Here is a 10,063-nt window from a genome sequence, read left to right on the forward strand (position 1 = left end):
TTAAATGTTACACAAAACAGCAGGCTAAATAAGACAGATTTCCAAGGAGCTGAGCTGTAAATTCTTGACATATTATTTGATGAAGGCAAATAGTGTCATTTTCTACTTTATTAACTTCATGTGATAAACACTCTGATCTTAAAAAATGTATTATATTTGGAAGAGAGAAGAGATAGCTTGTTTAGAGTCCCCTTACCCATAATTTATTGGGCCCTTCTGTAACTGCTATGCACCTCAAACTCTGATCTGTTAATGTCATCTAGTATTTAGCTAATGGGGTATATTTTGTTTTTTTCTTTATATAAAAGTGTGACAAAAGAAGACTAAGAGATATTTTCCCAAAGGGCAATGGGATTTATGAATCATCAAATACATAAATCAGTTGTCTTCTTCGTCTGTCTTTCTTTCTTTCTTTCTTTCTTTCTTTCTTTCTTTCTTTCTTTCTTTCTTTTTTTCTTCCTTCCTTCCTTCCTTCCTTCCTTCCTTCCTTCCTTCCTTCCTTCCTTCCTTCCTTCCTTCCTTCCTTTCTTTCTGGCAGCAATCCACTTCTATTTAATTCTGTTTATAGATTATCATCATCCTAGTTCTCTTATAGTTTTTCTTCTTATGGTAACTTCCTTCATTTCCAAGCAATATGGGTGAATTTGACCTTGACATTATTAATCCTGGCTGTGCTTTGCCACAACTTTGTCTTCATTTCCTCCCTTAGAGCCTCAGTAAATAGACTGTGATTAATCAGGCAAGTGAATGACTTTTAGCTCATATTTTTATTTTGAGCCTAAGCAGTCAAATTACTTCTTATATCTCTGGGAATTATTAAACAGGATGTCCATTAACATTAGTGAATATGTGTGGCATTTTTCCTTAATAAGGACACTGAGTGTTTATATTCTATAAGGAAAGATAATTTCTCTAGATTAGTGGTCCTCATCATTTATTGTTTTTGCAGAGACACACTTGACCACTGAACTCTCATGACCAACATGTTCCCATGGAGTTACACTGGAGGACTTTCAATCCCCCATGCAAGTTCCCTCTTTTATAGTCACTCAGGAACTCTCACTAAATAACAGTGAATTACTATTAAGGAATAACTACAAATAACTTTATTTAACACTTTTTTGCACAGTAACTTATTTGGGAAAAGCAATGCTTTGAATATCGTCAGTAACCCATCAATTCACATGCCCCTTTCTCACCAATGTGGCCTGCCATTACCTTATCCACAGTTGAGCATTGTGGCTCTGGATGATATTTATGACTGTAGACCTGAACTCAACACTGAAAACTCAGAGATTGGTCAAATGGCTATCTTTGCATACCTCTTTTATAGAATATGCTGTTATGAAAGTAATAATGGTTCAAGTTAGGAAACTAGAGAAAAGAGGAGTCCAGTTCTTAGACTTTTTGTGACAAAAGTAAAGTAATAGAAGAATATTCACATTTATTATGCTCTTGCTTTTGTTTATACTAAGACTTCCGACTCTTACAATGAAAGAGAATCTTCTAAACCTAGAGGAGTCTAAAGATGCTATGGGCTTGATTAGTAAAAAACAACAACAGAAAATGTTTCCCCATTATAATGAAATCCTGATTACTAAAGGAATTATTTGCCTGATATATCATTTCAGGCCAAATGTGCTTTTACATATTTGATGAATTAGTAGGTACCATGTTTGATTAAAGTTATTTGACATTTTCTACTATGCCATTCAACAACAAATTAGAAGGAAAGGCCATTTAAAGCAAATTTTTACATTCTTTTAAATACACAAAGCAAATATGAGCCACAGAGACAACAAATCTAAGAGAGAAGATTCTTTAAAAAAGGGCTTAATTCATAAACCCTTAAAATCAGTAAGCAAAATTATGGGTCTAGGCATACATTTGGTGAGAAAAGAGTTCATAACCTTTATTGGTTTCTTAAGTGGGGTTCATGATCTATTCAAAAATCTATTCAAACACTACTTTAATATTAATGCTTTATAAGAGACAGAATAACAAATTTCTGGTAGACTGGGGAATGAAAAGGATGTTAGTTGCCAAGTTAGATTGCTTTCCAACCATTCTGACTCAATTTGCCACAATAGTATTTCGTTTTTAGTTGAAGGAAATTGGCACAACACACATAATCACAAAAATGTTCACAATATCAAATACAAACAATTCTAGAGCTAATCATCTTGTGAGTACTTTTCTGTTGCATCTCTATATTGAATTGGACTAGACTTTGGCAAACTATGGCCCATGGTCCAAATCTGAATCACAGTCTGTTTTTACATGGTCTGCCAGCTAAGAAAGCTTTTACATTTTTTAAAGAATTTGCAACAGAAAGTCTATGTGTCCTATAAAGTCTGTATATCCTGTAAAGATATATACTTCCTGGTCCTTTATAGAAAAAGTTCACCATTACCAATCAGTGAATTAGACAATTCAGTAAGTCTTTTGGACAGTAGCTAATGTTATTAAGGATTACAAATTGCCTGGGTATGTCCTGGAGCTGGTGATATATCAGTGAGAAATTTTAAATGTTTCTTTTTGAGAGAGAGAGACAGAGTGCAAGTGGGCGAAGGGCAGAGAGAGATGGAGACACAGAATCTGAAGCAGGCTCTGGGCTCTAAGCTGTTAGCACAGAGCCTGACATGGAACTCAAACCCACAAAATGTGAGATCATGACCTGAGCCAGAGTGTTGCTTAACTGACTGAGCCACCCAGGCACCTCACTCTGTCTCTCTTTCTCTGAAAAATAAACATTAAAAAAATACTTAAAAAGAAAAAGACCTCCAAAATACAACAAACATGCATATACAGATAAGGTTATCCACATGCACAGGTCAAAATATTTGGTAACAAGGCAATGCAAGCGAAGCCAAAACAGTGATAATTTTGTTAAAACAAACAAAAAACTAAACAAAAAAACACTAAAGTTACAATGCAAAACCCAGAATTGATATTGTTGCATTCCAAACTTCTGTTGGAATACGTGTAAGGACAGATAGTAATGTTACAGAGAATTAGCTATTGACTGATTGGGATCAAAGTTGAGAAGATGCTTTGAAATGGGGGGAGGGAGTGGGGAGATTTACCTCCAATAAGAAAAACTTCTACACGGAGGAGTCAGAAATAGCATGTTCAGTGTCACAAGTGCAAGTATACACTTGAAGGAAAGAAAATTTTAATATGTATTAAATATTTAATATATATTTTAATATATTTTTAAAAATATATACATATTTAAATACATAATATAATGTGTGATGACTTGAAAGATGGTCAGAAGTGTCATATAGCCACTCCTACTTGTAAATTTGAGGATGTTTTTCAATGTTTTCCTGAAGTTATGGAAAATATTAAAAAGGCAGATTTTCAAAAGCCAACACTGATCCAGTCATAGGCATGGCCAATAGCTCTACAAGGGAAAGATCTTACAGGAGTAGCCCAAACTGGAACAGGGAAGGCATTGTCTTACTAGTGTGTGGATTGTCCATTTGAAAAAATGAATGGACCCACCATGTTAGTTCTTACACACACTAGGTAATATGGTTTTCAAGTAGAAGCAGAATGTTCTGAGTATATGTGGTGTTGGAGCTATAAATGGACAAATACAAGAACTGAAAACAGGAGTAGATATTATTTTTTTTCCATCCAAAACTTTTTTTTTTTTTTACAAATAGTTTATTGTCAGGTTGGTTTCCATATAACACCCAGTGCTCATCCCCACAATAGATATTATTTTTTTAATTTAAAAAATTTTTCAATGTTTTTTATTTATTTCTGAGAGAGAGAGAGACAGCATGAGCAGGAGAGGGTCAGAGAGAGAGGGAGACACAGAATCTGAAACAGGCTCCTGGCTCTGAGCTGGCTGTCAGCACAGAGCCCTGGCAGGGCTCGAACCCACAAACAGTGAGCTCATGACTGAGCTGAAGTCAGATGCTTAACCAACTGAGCCACCTAGGCACCCCAAGAGTAGATATTATTATTTCAACTACTGGAAGACTGAATGATCTACAAATTAATAAACATTTCAATCTCAGAAGCATAGCCAATTTGGTATTAGATGAAGTTGACAAAATGCTAGACATGGGATTTGACCCCAGATAATAACGATTTTATTAGATATTCGCCCAGACAGGCAGACTATTATGACAAGTGCAACGTGGTCATATGCTGTCCGTGAACTTCCACAATTTTACTTGAAAGCGCCAATGATTGTATATGTTGGTACTTTGGATCTAGTTCTTATAAGTACCATGAAATAAAACATAATTTTTGCCATAGAAAAAGAGAAATGATCTCATATCCAAACATTTTTTGAAAACATGTCTCCCAAGGTTAAGTCATAATGTTTGTCAGCAGAAAAGTTGGTGTTGATCAAGTGACCCGACTGTGTGACATATATTAGTGGAGTCCCTTCATGGCAACAGACAACAGAGTAGGTGAGAGAGAACATTAGAAAATGTCAAAACAAGTAGAGTAAGAATATTGATTGCTACACACTTGAGGTCTCAATGTCCATGATATCACATATGTCTATAATTATGATTTCCCTGGAACATCAAAGAATGTGTGCATAGAGTAGGGTGCACTGGAAGAGCAGGGAGAACTTAACATTAAGTTAGTCAGTATTCTGGATATCTTCTTTGAGAAACGTCTGTTCATGTTTGTCTATTTTTTTACTTGGACTACTTTTGGAGGGGATAATGAGTTTTATAAGTTCTTTATATGTTTTGGATACTAAACATTTATCCGACATGTCATTTGAGCATATCTTCTCCCATTCTGTAGGTTGCCTTTTTACCTTTGCTGATGGTTTTCTTTGCTGGCTGAAGCTTTTTATTTTGATATAGTCCCAGTAGGTGTTTCGTTTTTGTTTCCCTTGCTTGGGAGATATATCTAGAAAGAAGTTGCTATGGCTGATGTCAAAGAAGTTACTCTGTGTTCTCTTCTACGATTTTTATGGCTTCCTGTCTCACATTTGGGTCTTTAATCCATTTTGAGTTTATTTTGTTAATGGTGTAAGAAAGTGGTCCAGTTTCATTCTTTTGCATGTTGCTGTCCAGTGTTCTCTATACCATTTATTTAAGATACTGCCTTTTTCCCATTTGATATTCTTTTCTGCTTTGTCAAAGATTAATTGACCAAAAATTGTAGGTTTCTTTCTGGATGTTATATTCTATTATATTGATCCATGTGTCTGTTTTTGTGGAAGTGCTCTACTATTTTGATTACTACAGGTCTGTAATATAACTTAAAGTCCAGAAGTGTGATGCCTCACTTTTTCTTCTTTTTTTTTTCCTTTTTCTTTAAGATTAATTTGTCAATTCAGCATCTTTTGTAGTTCCATGCATATTTTAGGGTTTTTTGTTCTAGATCTGTAAAAAATGCTGTTGGTATTTTGATAGGGATTACATTAAATATGTACACTGCTTTGGGTAGTATAGACATTTTAACAATATTTGTTCTTCAAATCCATGAGCATGGAATGTCTTTCTATTTCTCTGTGTTGCCTTGAATTTCTTTCATCACTGTTTTATAATTTTCAAAGTACAGATCTTTCACCTCTTTGGTTTTCTTCCTAGATATCTTGTTATTTTGGGTGTAGTAGTAAATGTGATTGTTTCCTTTATTTCTCTCTCTTTCACTTCATTATTAGTGTATAGAAATGCAATAGATTTCTGTGCATTGATTTCGTATTCTGCAACTTTACTGAATTCATTTATCAGTTCCAGCAGTTTTTTGATGGAGTCTTAGTTTTCTATATGTAGTATTATGTCATCTTCAAATTGTGAAGGTTTTACTTTTTCCTTACTGATTTGGATTCCTTTTATTTCTTTTTGTTGTCTGATTGCTGTGGCTGGTAATTCTAGTACTGTGTTGAATAAAAGTGATAAAAGTAGACACCCCAGTCCTGTTCCTGACCTTAGAGGGAAAGCTCTCAGTTTGTCCCCATTAAGGATGATTTGGGTTTTCATAGATGGCCTTTATTATATTGAGGTATGTTAGGTATGTTCCTTCTAAATCTATTTTGTTGAGGGTTTTTATTATGAATGGATATTGTACTTTGTCAAATGAATTTTTCTGCATCTATTGAAATGATTATATGGTCCTTATCTTTCCTCTTATTGATGTGATGTATTACATTGATTGGTTTGTGAATGTCTAACCACCATCGCAACCCAGGACTAAATTCCACTTGACCGTGGTGAATAATTTTTTAATGTATTGTAAATTTTGATTTGCCAGTATTTTATTGAGAATGTTTGAATCTATGTTCATCAGGTATATTGGCCTGTAGTTTTAGTTTTCTGTTTTAGTGGCATCTCTATCTGGTTTTCGTATCAGGGTAACATTGGCCTCATAGAATGGATTTGGAAGTTTTCTTTTCTTTTCTCTTTTTTTTGGCAATAATTCGAGAAGAAAAGGTATTAACTCTTCTTTAAATGTTTGGTAGAATTTGCCTGTGAAGCCATCTGGACCTGGACTTTTGTTTGTTATGAGTTTTTTGATTACTGATTCAATCTCCTTGCTGGTAATCAGTCTGTTCAAATTTTCTATTTCTTTCTGTTTTGGTTTTGGTAGTTTATATGTTTCTAAGAATTTATCTGTTTCTTCTAGGTTGTCCAATTTGTTGACATATAATTCATATTATTGTCTTATAGTTGTTTGTACTTCTGTATTGTTGGTTGTCATTTCTCCTCTCTCTTTTTGTTGTGTTTGAGTCCTTTATCTTTTTATCATGAAAAGTCTGGGTAGAGATACATCAATTTTATTGATTTTTTCAAAGAAGCAGCTCCTGGTTTCAGTGTTCTGTTCTATTATTGTTAGTTTCTATATCATTTTCTTCTGATCTAATCTTTATTATTTTCTTCCTTTTACTGGTTTTAGGTTTTGATTATTGTTCTTTTTCTGGGTCCTTTAGGTGTAAGTTTATTTGAGATTGTTCTTGCTTCTTGAGGGAGGCCTGTATTGGTATAAACACCCTTCTTAGAAACACTTCTGTTGCATTTTAGAGGTTTTAGACCTATTTTGTTTTCTTTTTTAATTTTTTGAACAGTTTATTGTCGTTTGTTTCCATATAACACCCAGTGTTCATCCCCATAAGTGACCTTCTCCATGCCCATCACTCCCCTTCCCCCCAACACACACCCATCAATCCTCAGTTTGTTCTCAGCATTTAAGAGTCTCTCATGGTTTGCCTCCCTCCCTCTCCCCCACTATTTCCTCCCTTGTTCTCTCCTATGGTCCTCTGTTAAGTTCCTCCTAATCCTCCTATATGTGCAAACATATGGTAGCTGTCCTTCTCTGCCTGACTTATTTCGCTCAGCATAACACCCTCAAGTTCCATCCATATTGCTACACATGGCCAGATTTCATTCTTTCTCATTGCCATGTTATAGATAACATTCTATTATATAGATAAACCACATCTTCACATTCATCAGTTGATGGACACTTAGGCTCTTTCCATGTTTTGGCTATTGTTGAAAGTGCTGCTATGAACATTGGAGACCTATTTTGTGTTCATTTTCATTTTCCATGTACTTTTTAATTTCTTCTTTTATTCCTGGTTGACCTATTCATTGTTTACTAGCATGTTATTTAAGCTCCATGTATTTATAGTCTTTTTAGATTGTTCTTGTGGTCGACTTCTAGTTTCATAATGTTGTGGTATTATGCATGTGAAAATATGCATGGTATGATTTTGATCTACTTGAATTTGTCAGTTTGTTTTGTGGACTAGTACGTGATCTCTTCTGGAGAATGTTCCATGTCCACTTGAAAAGAATGTGTATTTTGCTGTTTTAGGCTGGAATGTTCTGAATATATCTGTTAAAACCATCTGTTCCAGTGTCATTCAAAACCATTGCTTCCTTGTTGATGTTCTTTAGTTCATCTGTCCATTGAAGTGTTAAAGTCACCTATTATTATTTTATTATTATCAATTAGTTCCTTTATGTTTGTTATTAACTGATTTATATATTTGGGTGTTTTTATGTTGGGTGCATAAATATTTACAATTGCTGTATCTTCTTGTTGGATGTCCCCCTTTATTATTATATAGTGCCCTTCTTTAGTCTCTTGTTACAGTCTATGTTTTAAAGTTTATTTTGTCCCATGTGAAGTATGGCTACTCTGGCTTTCTTTTGCTATTCATTTGCATGATACATGTTTCTCCATCTTCTCACTTTCAATCTGATGGTTTCTTTAGGTCTAAAATGGATCTCTTGTAGGCAGCATATAGATGGGTCTTTAAACACACACACAAAAAAATTTAATTTTTTGATTTTTCTTAAGGATCAAGCTTGCATGATTTGTTGAGAATTTGTATGGATGTCTGCACTATTCAGTACAGTCCTAGCCACATATGACTATTTAAATTTAAATTATAGTTAATTAACAAAAAGTAAACATTATTTTCCTTAGTTGTACTAGCCACATTTCAAATGCATAATAAGTATGTGTGCCAGTGATTACTATACTGAACAGCATAGATTATAGAATATTTCCATCGTCATAGAAATTTCATTGGAGAGTGATGCTCTAACAGAAATACTGAATACACTTAATAGAACTTTACTGAAGAATTGAGATTATAAGCATGAAGTTGCCTTCGAAGACAAGTATTTCCATAAGGGAATAATATATGAGGAAAGTTGGTCATTCAACTATTTAATGCCAGATAATACGTTGTATATTATAAGTATTCTATAAATTATTGAATGATGTCCAAATGAGGAGCAATGTTACATTATCATCAAATAATTCTAATCAACTTTCCTAAAATCTAGTCTGGTGTCATCTTCTTTTTCCAGAAAAATGCACATTCAATTTAAGTAAATTAAATATTGCTTTTAGAGCTGATTTGTTGATTCCATCCTCTTATGAATCTCTAGTCTCTGTCTTTTTTAATCAGATGATTTCTAGATATTTACTACGTTATTTATATATTAAATGCTCAGAAATGATCTTTATTTCAAAAATCTGGCCAGAAATAGTATAAAAACAAAATATTTTACATTTCCTGAAGATGGTCATCCTCCTTGAAATGTAATGTTCCATGATGTAAGATGGGACTGTGATTCCTTTAAGAGAAGTTAAGTTTTTAGCAGTGTAATTGAGGCCAACACTAGAGCAGGAAGTCATTTTGGCTCTGGATTAAAGAAATATTAAATGCTTGGCCCCTGAAGATTCAAAGGCCAACTAGAAAAATGATAAACTTCAAAGCACCATCCCATAGATTGTGATGGTCTTTGAAGAAAGCTAGACATGACTATACTGGCTTCACTCTAGACATTCTGAAGTTCCTCAGCTACTGCAAAATTTAAGGTGAATAAGAAAAGGATTATGAGATAGGTTTTCCATAAATGGAACAAGTAGATGTCAAAGCCCTGAGATTTGTCTATTAGATTTGTTGCAACTGGTAATAAGTTATAATAGAGATTGCAAAATAGAATTGACAGACTTAAGCTGGAAAAAATCTTATGTCTTAAAAAAGGAGAAGAACAGTGATGGACAGAAGAGGTCATGAGTTGCTATTTTCCTAGTTTTCTAGATTCATGAGAAAAATATAAAAACATACAGAAAATTTAGGTGTGAAAGGCCAAGGAATGAAATAACTGTTCTTTTTTTTTTAAATGTTCTATTTATTTCTGAGAGAGAGAGAGAGAAAGAGAGAGAGAGGCAGCATGAGGAGGGGAGGGTCAGAGAGAGAAGGAGACAGAATTAGAAGCAGGCTCCAGGCTCTGAACTGTCAGCACAGAACCCAACGTGGGGCTCGAACCCACGAACCGTGATTTCATGACCTGAGCCGAAGTCAGGCGCTCAACTGACTGAGCCACCCAGGCATCCTGAAATAACTTGTCTAAAGGGACTTTAATATACCCATACAATAGCATTTATAACCTAGGACATGCTACCCCATGGTCCACTTCCAGATCATTGCTAGTGTACTGAGAAGCACAACCACATACTGACTGACATATGTTCAGAACCTGATGATTTGATGTGGGAAAAATATTTTCATATTAAAGTGTACATTTGGAAAATAGAAGTATTAACAATA

The 10,063-nt window shown here is 34.3% G+C and overlaps 1 pseudogene; it reads left to right on the forward strand.

Moving 5' to 3' along the window:
• The first annotated feature begins 2,773 nt into the window (after positions 1–2,773).
• LOC120226511 lies at positions 2,774–4,608 on the forward strand (annotated as a pseudogene).
• Positions 4,609–10,063: the final 5,455 nt, after the last annotated feature.

This window comes from Hyaena hyaena, unplaced genomic scaffold (genome assembly GCF_003009895.1).
Source record: "Hyaena hyaena isolate Hyena2069 unplaced genomic scaffold, ASM300989v1 scaffold_1723, whole genome shotgun sequence".
Lineage (NCBI taxonomy): Eukaryota > Metazoa > Chordata > Mammalia > Carnivora > Hyaenidae > Hyaena > Hyaena hyaena.